This window comes from Lagenorhynchus albirostris, chromosome 5, assembly GCF_949774975.1.
Source record: "Lagenorhynchus albirostris chromosome 5, mLagAlb1.1, whole genome shotgun sequence".
Taxonomy (NCBI): domain Eukaryota; kingdom Metazoa; phylum Chordata; class Mammalia; order Artiodactyla; family Delphinidae; genus Lagenorhynchus; species Lagenorhynchus albirostris.
The window spans coordinates 126,446,115-126,455,701 of NC_083099.1; the positions used below are offsets into that span (position 1 = coordinate 126,446,115).

The following is a 9,587-nucleotide window of genomic DNA, read 5'->3' on the forward strand; positions in this document are numbered from 1 at the left end:
CACATTTATGACATCTGAATAGTGACTGACTAGTAAGCAAGAGCTAGGGTAGAGCCCACTCAGCTAGTCCTACCCCAACACTCCTAAGTGCCCTGTTTGTTGCTCTGTCTATACTGAATCTAGCCCTGTGTATAACCTCATTCTGTAGTCTGACTCTAGTATCTCCACTTTCTATCCTATGTCTTGTAGTTTTATACAGAGAGATGTTCTAGGTACATATCTTCTGATATAAAAATGCACTGTTAATCTCTGGTTGAATGTTAAAATAAAATGAGAGTGACATCTACTTATATGACCATTTTTATAAAATGTACTTATGTATTTTAAAATATACTACTCTCCTTCATTATACCAATGGCATTCGGTTGCCCTCAATGCAAGGGACAAGGGTCTCTGTAACCACAAGCCTGCTTGACTACATATCTCTATTCCTTGCCCAGGGAAGATGTAGATCACAGGAGTCAACTAGACATCCACAATCTGTTGTCCCAAAAGGCATGACTGGGGAAGGTAAACAAGAAAGGAAGAGCACACAAACAGCATCAACCACCCCCAGTTTTTAGAACTTTGGTCACAGGTAGATTAGGCAAGTTTCAGAAAGGTGTGTAAAAGCTCCCAGTTCAAACATTTGCCTGTATCTCAGGGCCATGAAGGCTATTCTAGTGGCTCATAAGTCTTCTTGCCTTTTAAGAGAATTCCATAAACATACAGCATCCCTAGAAGAATATTACACTAACTCTAAATCCTTGTCACTAAGGCAGACACAGAAAGGCACCACTCAGATCCCCCATCACGAAAGGACTCCCTGTCCAGCTGTGAGGATTGTAGCTGACTGACCCTCTCCAGCTGTTAGCAGTTTCACGATCCACCTCAGCGTGTGAGACCAGGTCACACTTTTCTCAGTGTATAGTGGCTGTGGCCACTCATCAATTTGATGGTAGTCAAGGTCATGTTTTTCTCAGGACACTTCAGACAATGACCCAGCAAGGCAGGGCTGCAAAGAACTTCATCATTTCGACCCAGGACAGGACTTCTCTAAGGGGCAAGCTTTGTTCTGGGATTCCCTGGCAGGCTGCAGAGATCTGCTCAACCTCATCTCAACATCTGAGCTCAACATCTGCTCAACCCTGCTTCCTCCCCCTTTTTTTCACAGGCACTTCTCCCAGTAAACATTTTGTACTCCAAACTCTACCTCAGCTTCAGGAGAATGAACCCCGCAACAGACGAAGACCTGTCAGGTGGGATTTATGACAATGTCATAAAGCTAAGAAAAGACCACACTGGGCTGCCTCATAAAACCTGGTGGAGGTTGGGGGGGTGGGGGACGTGCAGGGGTGGTGGTGGAGAAGGACAGGCCATAGTGTTTCTAGCATTGTCAGGAACAGAAGAAGAATGCAAACTAGAATTTATCGAATTCCTACTATATGACAGGAACTTTACAAATGTTATTGTCATTCAGTCTTTATGACCATTTTTTGAAAAAGGTATTCTATCTATATTTGACAGATCAAACTTTTCACAGATGTTTATTCACACCTTCCTGAGTGACATGTCTGAACCATGAAGTTACCTGCCCTCAAATGTGCAGATATTACACAGGCAAAGTAGAATATGATGAGGGACATGAAGTGTACAGAAAAGTGTTACCTCTCTGACCCAAGAATTAAGAGTAGGTTTCCAAGAGGAATTAATATCTGAGCTGACTCATGAAGCTTAGCCAGATGAAAACATGTGGCCAGGGTAGTTTAAGATGAGGCACTCTATGTAAAAATGAGAGGAGAACCCAAAATTTAACTCCCAGATTCCTTGTAAAATGTGAAGCAAGGATTTAGACTCAGCCGTGACTCTGAAAATCTTGTTTAGTCCACTTCCATCAAAGTTCAGGACTGAAAATGGCAGTAGAGGATATAAAATTGTCCACCCTTCCCAGGTGTGTCGAGAGCCAACTTGATTCTCCAAGGCATGGTTCCCTTGCCCTGTTGTTCCCATTAGGTACAAAAATCAAATCCAAGCAAACAGCTGACAACAGTAACACAGACAGAGTTATGAAGGCCTTTTCCAGCTGCCAAAGCTCCTCTGATGGCTGGTTGAGTTGACAGCAAAAATTCATTCTGAGCTAGAAAATCACTGATCGTGAAGACTTCTGGACGGTGATGTCTAACCTCAGCTATTCCATTACTCACACAAAATGTTGACCTACCCATGTATGGGAGGCAGCAAAGAAATACTTTGATTAATGATTGAGTACTCTTTTAATACAATGTTATAGTCCTCACGCTTTTAACAATTATTACTTTTGCTGTTCTGAAATGATAATTTTATTTTTAAAATTTTTCTATTGAAGTATAGTTAATTTACAATGTTGTGATAGTTTCAGGTATACAACAAAGTGATTCAGCTATATACATATTCCTTTTTAGACTCTTTTCCATTATAGGTTATTATAAGATATTGAATACAGTCCGCTGTGCTAAACAGTAGGTCCTTGTTGTTTATCTATCTTATATATAGTAGTGTGTATCTGTTAATCCCAAATTCCTAATTTATCCCTACCCCTCTTCCCCTTTGGTAAGCACAAGTTAGTTTTCTGTCTGTGAGTCTATTTCTGTTTTGTAAATAAGTTCATTTGTATCACATTTTTAGATTCTACGCATAAGTGATATATGATATTTGTCTCTCTTTGTCTGACTTACTTCACTTCTAGTATGATAATCTCTAGGTCCACCCACATTGCTGCAAATGGCACTATTTCATTCTTTTTTATGGCTGAGTAATATTCCATTGTATATATACCACATCTTCTTTATCCATTCATCTGTCGATGGACATTTAGGTTGCTTCCATGTCTTGGCTATTGTAAATAGTGCTACTATGCACATTGGGGTGCATGTATCTTTTCGAATTAGAGTTTTCATCTTTCCCAGATGTATGCCCAGGACTGGAATTGCTGAAATGCTTAAGAATTTTTTAAGGATTTTTTTTAAGGATTGCTTAAATCTCATAGAATAAACTATGCTTTGCCTTGCCAGAATAATGGAAATAGTTTCATGATTCAGTGTTTAGCTAATGCAAATTACCTCCTCAAGACTCACCCCAAATTTTTCAGAGAGAAATTGCAACAACTTTTATTAGGGAATATCAATATGCAACTAGAATATAAAATTAAGGAACTAAACAATAAAGTGCCCTTCAGTGCAATCACTGTCTTCAGCAGTTGATGGATTCTATTAGCAGAGTCATTTTGTCACTGGCTTCTAGGTGGAGCATGATTAATCATGACTCCTGCAAGATGCTAATTCATCATTAACTGAGTAAATAAATATTTTTATATCTTTCATTTTGATACATAAATCAAACAGCAAAAAAATTATTTTACTTAGTTGGCAATGAGAGATTTCTTCTATAGAACTAGATGCCTATGTTGGCCAAGAAAGAATCCAGGTATCATATCAGGGTCATAGCACAGGACTAGATATTGGAGGTAAGAAGGAGAGACCACGACCTGACTGAGGTTCTGATAGAAAATGTGCCAGAGCTTCCAGGATCCATAAAGGTTGACTCTGAACTCAGAGTGGGGACTTGTATGAACTAGGAGCTATTATGGGATGTGGGCTTTGATGTGACGGGCATCAAAATGATAGATGGGCATTGATGTGATGCAATTTCATGTGATGTGGCATATGTAGAAGGGCCTGACTTGGTGGTGGGCCCAGAAGTGGTGGACCAGAAGTTATGAGCCAAACTAGACTCAAAGGGTCAGCTATACTGCCACCAACCACTGTGGGTGGGCTCTGTCTAGAGGATCAACTATGACAGTGGTTCTTCAACACATGTTGGAATAAATAGGTCTGCTTGTTAAAGTGCAGCTTTCCTGACCCCAGAAATTCTGATTCAATAAAACATGGATGGAACTCAGAAATCTGCATTTTTAAAACTTGCCACTTGATTCTGTTGTAGGTTTCTAATGAGAAACCATGGTCTAGGTGGAACTATGAAACAAAAAAGATAAAGAAATTATCTTATACCTGGCAGAATGAACCACGGTATATATAATGCAATATAATAGACATTAATGGCACAAAGAGAAAGACAGAATTTTACCACCTTCTCTCACTCTGGCAGCACTATAAGTAAGTAAAAGTGCCCAATTTTGTTGCCTCCAATTTGAAGAGGCCATAAAGAAATTGAGAAAGAGAAAAAACACTTCACATTTTTTTAATTCAAAAAATTTCAGCTCACTTTAACATACCAATTGAATATATAAAAGGTTTTGTAGTGGAAAGGATATTGGACACTGAAGGAAAAAAAAATGGATTCAAATCTTAGTTCCATTTCTCATCATATTGACCTGTTACTAACAGCTCAGCATTTCAGTTTCCTTCACTAAAAACACTTAGGATAATAATAATACCTGTGGAGAATGATGGTTGTGAGAATTAAATAAGGAGTTTATGCAAGTTCTAAGCCTGGTATCTGGTACATAGAAGAAACTGTGATTTGGGGTGATGAATAAATGAATAAACAAACAAACATTTTGGATGGATGAGAAGCTCTTATGAAATTAAATGAATGCTGAAAATGTTGACAGACATAATGTGTTAGCTCTCAAGTTAGCGACAAACATAAGGAATTCTTTACTTTTAGTTACAATTTATTTCTTTTTTCCAATGTGTTTTTACCCACTAGGAACACAAGTGTAATCATTCTTTATTTTTATTCTGCTTTGCTTTGATTTCCTACACAGCCTTGGTGTAAATCATTCAAAATACCATTTAAACCATAGACCAGCAGAGCCTAGTGGTCTTTGGGTTCACTGTTGTTGAGTCAGATGGGAAAACTAATTATTCATTTGGCTTTCATTTTGTATACCCTTCCCACCTTCTTCAGGACTTTTATTAATTTCCAGACATGGTCTGTGAGTAGTTTCACAGACGTTCAAAATTACGTGGGGCTGTCTTCCATGTTAACTCTTCAAATGGCTTCATTTATAGGCACAGCTGTCTCATCTTGATTTCACTGGGAGTGAGGCAGAAGTGGCATTTCCCTGCTCACAGCCCATTTATTCTCAGACACGTGTTGCAGCATACATTAAGTTCAACTTCTGCGGAGTTGTTATTGAGGTATAGAACCATGCACACTTGGATGGCATCATGCCCTCCAAATGGGATGAAGAATAAAGCAGACAAAAGGACAGGCAGAGGAAAAGGTAACTTTCCAATCTGTGACATCAATTTCATGCCATGGAAACCCCCAAGCTTCCCCCAGGAAAAGAAGACACACTGTAACTTGGAGGTAGACAGCAATTTTCTATTTATAAATAATTTCACTCTTGTCACTTGATTTTCTAAGCATAGGTATTATTATATACCTTATTTTAAACAGGAGGCACTAGCCTCTGATGGTCTAGTGGTTAAGATTTTGTGCTCTCACCACCGGGGCCCTGGTTCAATTCCTGGGCAGGGAACTAAGAGCTCGGTTCAAGCCGCTGCACACTGATGTCACTCTGAGATCACTCCCGTGAATATACATCTGTACAAATATTCCAATTTGCCACACAATTGATAACATTATAACAGGAGCTTGGGATGAACACATACACACTACTATATATAAGATAGATAACCAAAAAGGACCTACTATATAGCACAGGAAATTCTACTCAACATTCTGTGATAACCTATATGAGAAAAGAGTCTAAAAAAGAATGAATATATGTATATGTATTACTGAATCACTTTGCTGTCCACCTGAAACTAACACAACATTGTAAACAACTATACTCCAATAAATTTTTAAAAAATAAAGGCAAGTATCTCAATACATATTGTTAGGTAGTGGCCCACCTGAAATTTATTCAATGGAAGAAATCTACAAATGTGGGTGTTATGACAGAGGACATGCATAATACATACATTTAATTTATATAAATTCCTTTATATAAATACTTCACATTAAAATACTGCTATTAGGGCTTCCCTGCTGGTGCAGTGGTTGAGAGTCCGCCTGCCGATGCAGGGGACACAGGTTCGTGTCCCGGTCCGGGAAGATCCCACATGCCGCAGAGCGGCTGGGCCTGTGAGCCATGGCCGCTGAGCCTGCACGTCCGGAGCCTGTGCTCCGCAACGGGAGAGGGCACAACAGTGAGAGGCCCGCGTAACGCAAAAAAAAATAAAATAAAATAAAAAAAAAATTAAAAAATAAAATAAAATACTGCTATTAAAATTTAAAAAAAATAATAATAAAGAGGAAGAAATGGAAGCACAACAGGGTTAAATAAATTACCCAAAGTCACACAGTTGGCAAGCTGCATAGCCGGGATGGACATCACTTTCTTTGTCTTAGTCCATCTGGGCTGCTATAACAAAATACCATAGGTTAGGTAGTTTATAAATAAGAGAAATGTATTTATCACAATTCAGAAGGCTGGGAAGTCTAAAATAAAGGCATCAGCATGGTTGCTTTATGATGAGGGTTCCCTTCCTGGGTCATAGCTGATGCCTTTTCACACACGGCGAAAAGAGGAGCTCGCTCTTTGAGACTGTTTTATAAGGACATGAATCTCATTCCTGAGGACTGAACCCTCATGATCTAAGCACTTCCCAGAGGCCCCACCTCCTCATTCCATCACACTGGGCATTTGGACTTCAACATATGAACTTTGGGGTGACACAAATATTCTGACCATAGCATTTTTCTAACACCAAATCCCAGATTCCCTCCAAAACGACAATATTTCTCCATATTGAGACTTGACTCTGGGCTTAGCAGAGTCCTTAAAAGGGAAGAAAGTGAGACATGTAAGGCAAATGCAGTTTTCCAGAATCAACCTGCATAAGTTGATTCAAGTAAATGCCCCTCGTCGCGTTCCACTCAGAGACACTCTGTGGGTGTAAACTTATTCATTTATTGCCAGTCACTAACCACAGGAGAGTCACTTTTTCAGATGGTCACCGTCTCCTCCGTACTTCAGTTTAGCCGCAGACGCCTGTCAGCTGCCAAGGCAGGCAATGCTGTGGACCGTGGACCATTCTGAACGTTCTTTAGTCCTATTTGGTTGAATAACCTTTGGACTTGAATGTTCTGAACTTGATTAGGTTGCAGTTAACTCCTTGATCAGGAGATGTTGCACACAATTGTGATTTTACTTAGTACAGAATAGCATTTGTTCTAAGTAAACTTAGGATAATCTCCAGTTCAAAGGATTCTGCAGACAAAATGCCCACAAACACAAGCTTCCCCCACCACCTCAAAAAAAAAAAAAAAAAAAGAAAAGGCTACAATAGACTCATTTTTATCTTGTACTCATTTATGTAAGCTGTACTTCTATGACTAACGTAGGAAAGTGTCCAAGTGAAGGATTGAATTCTCAGGTGACTCTCAGAGGACCTTGTTTACCTTGTTTTATTGTGGTCTAGCAAGGTCCTCATATAACTGAACCACAGGCTTCTCTGCCTTCAGCTGAGAATCCCTTATTGAACGTTTGATTACCTGCCTTAGATACATTTTCCAGGCTCAGGAAATTGCTAAACATGCCAGGTGCTCTGAGCTGGAGCAGATCAAGCGTTTGGGGATCAGAGTGAAACTCCCCGCAGCACAGGGTGAAATACAGCTAATATTTGGAGCCAAGAAAACACCTCCTTCTCTTCATCTCACATCATCATCTATGCCTGGAGTGGAGGATGAGTTTTTGGTCTTATCACTTCCCATCTCTCTCCCCACCCACTTCTGCTCCTTGACCCACCCTTTATTAACTCCTCCACAAGAGAGGAAATGGAGATGGTTAGGGGCACATTGTACCTAAAAGAGACTCCATGAAAACTCTCTGCTTTTCCCTCCTCCTTTCTGAATTTTCATAGTAAGCAGACCCAGGTGAGGCCTGACTCTCCAGAATCAATTCTCTCTCCCACTCTCTCTCCCTTCCCTCTCTTTCTTTCTCTCTCTCTTTCCCTCATTCTCTCCTTTCTTTCCACGGAGCACACAGTTGAATAGTATTAGATTCATGAAGAAAGAAGGAGTCCTTCCTTTGGTTTAACCGATGAGCCTGTACTGAGAGAGATTAATAAATTCACACTTTGCCATAATGAGATGCACTCTACTTCTTTTCTGGCTATTAAACCTTGAGTTTGTCATTCCTCTCGTCAGGCATCCTACAGGGAGAAGTTCTGGATCCAGAGCTGTATCCACTCATTCTTCGGACCCCAATACCTTCAAAATATACACCACACCTCTAAACTTCAGCATAATTATACATCATTCTACTCAATCAATCAATCACTGGACCAGCTGCTAATGATGAAATCCCAAAATGAAGGAAACTAAATGTGTAATGGGAGTTTGTTGGAGAAAATTGAAAGTCAGATCACCTATGACCTGATAACAGCCTTTTAATTTCAATATTTTACTTAATGAAATTAGACCCACCATGTTGGTTATTACTTCTGTCATCCCATCTCCAACGGTAACACCACCCCATCAAAATTAGCTCATCAGATGATTCAGCTATGCCTAGCCTGTTCCCCTGAGAGGAGATCCTGAGACAAAGTTGGCAGTGCAACACTTTATTTGGGAAGCGATTCTCCGAGGGAGTAGGAATGAAGGATGATGGAAGTAAAACAGGGAAAGATGGAAATTCAATAAAGACTGCTTTATCAAGTTGGTGCTTAATCTCCCAGGACTTTCTGAGGACTCATGAAATATGACTTAGAACTGCCTGCCCGGGACAGTCAGATAAAAGCAGAGAGCATTTATCAATTGGCTGGCATCCTCTATTGGGCAAGAGTGTCCCTAGGGCATGATCTCCCCCAGCACCCAGCTTGCACATACGCAAGAACTGAGCAGGTTCCCCAAGATGATGTCAATGCCAAGGAGCACAGAAGCCCTTGGTAGGAAGTTAGAAGAATGTAGTAAAGATACAAGGTAGAAACTCTGTCTGGTGGCATCTGCAGAGTTAGTCAAGTCCTGCATAGGGCTGGTGGTCACAGAAGTAGAGGGAGTAAAAGAAGGTATTATGCCCGTGCTCACTTCGGCAGCACATATACTAAAATTGGAACGATACAGAGAAGATTAGCACGGCCCCTGAGCAAGGATGACATGCAAAATCATGAAGCATTCCACATTTGGGGGAGGAGATATGGGGATATACGTTTATGTATAGCTGATTCACTTTGTTATAAAGCAGAAACTGACACACCATTGTAAAGCAATTATACTCCAAAAAAGATGTTTAAAAAATAAATAAAGATAAGGAAAGGGAGGCAAAGATAGTAAATGATGCAGCTAGGCTTGAATTCAGATATACTAGCCCCCGATATATGTTCTTAGACTCCAAGCTACAATGTCTCTCAGCTATGATGATAAATAATTGTATGTGTGTTGTGATTAGGGAAATCTATTCTTCGTCAACTTTCAGGATATTGTATTTGAATAAGCCTTAAGGCTTCTTTGAAGAGGATCCAACAATGAATGGGGGAGAGGGATAATCCTGAGCAGAAACATAAGCAAAAGTGCAGATGTGTGAATATGCAAGTCCTGTGTAGAAACCATAAGAGTATATATTTGACTGGAGTTTGAGTTATGTGTTTTAAAAT

The 9,587-nt window shown here is 39.9% G+C and overlaps 1 non-coding gene across 1 annotated transcript; it reads left to right on the top strand.

Annotated features, from left to right (window-relative positions):
* The first annotated feature begins 9,013 nt into the window (after positions 1-9,013).
* Positions 9,014-9,120, top strand: LOC132521443 (U6 spliceosomal RNA). Its single transcript, XR_009540890.1, has one exon. It is a non-coding gene; the product is annotated as a U6 spliceosomal RNA (small nuclear RNA).
* The last annotated feature ends 467 nt before the right edge of the window (positions 9,121-9,587 follow it).